Here is a 1008-nt window from a genome sequence, read left to right as displayed (position 1 = left end):
TATCAAACACAAAATAATGCTTACCGAAGAAAGAAAATGTATCGTGCTAGGCACCCTCCTCTCGCCCTGTGGTGCAACTGATGTCCCTCTCTCCAAAAATGTACTCAATGGGTCCATAATATTTCAACCACACACACGTAGACCTGCTGTGAGGAAAAAACGAGTTAGTACATTCCAAACATGAAAAAGGTCATTTTAAAATCAACATGAAAAACCAAAATTCCAAAGTATCAAACACAAAATAAAGCTTACCGAAGAAAGAAAATGAATAGTGCTAGGCACCCTCCTCCCGCCCTGTGGTGCTAGTGACGTCTCTCTCTCCAAAAATGTACTCAATGGGACAATAATGTGGCAACCACACACACGTTGAGCTGCTGTGAGGAAAAAAGGAGTTAGTACATTCCAAACATGAAAAAGGTCATTTTAAAATCAACATGAAAAACCAAAATTCCAAGAGAATCAAACACAAAAAATGCTTACCGAAGAAACAAAATGTATCGAGCTAGGCACTCTCCTCCCGCACTGTGGTGCAAGTGATGTCCCTCTCTCCAAAAATGTACCCAATGGGACCATAATTTTGCAGCCACACACACGTTGACCTGCTGTGAGGAAAAAACGAGTTAGTACATTCCAAACATGAAAAAGGTCATTTTAAAATCAACATGAAAAACCAAAATTCCAAAAGTATCAAACACAAAATAATGCTTTCCGAAGAAAGAAAATGTATCGTGCTAGGCACCCTCTTCCCGCCCTGGGGTGCAACTGATGTCCCTCTCTCCAAAAATGTACTCAATGGGACCATAATGTTGCAACCACACACACGTTGACAAGCTGTGAGCAAAAAACGAGTTAGTTCATTTCAAACATGAAAAAGGTTATTTTAAAGTCAACATGACAAACCAAAATTCCAGAAGTATCAAACACAAAAAAAACGTTACCGAAGAAAATAAATGTATCGTGCTAGGCACCCTCCTCCCGCCCTGTGTTGCAACTGATGTTCCTCTCTCC

This window comes from Schistocerca cancellata, unplaced genomic scaffold (assembly GCF_023864275.1).
Source record: "Schistocerca cancellata isolate TAMUIC-IGC-003103 unplaced genomic scaffold, iqSchCanc2.1 HiC_scaffold_1092, whole genome shotgun sequence".
In the NCBI taxonomy this organism is placed as follows: domain Eukaryota; kingdom Metazoa; phylum Arthropoda; class Insecta; order Orthoptera; family Acrididae; genus Schistocerca; species Schistocerca cancellata.
The sequence above is the reverse complement of the archived record's forward strand: the minus strand, read 5'-3'. Positions refer to the sequence as shown.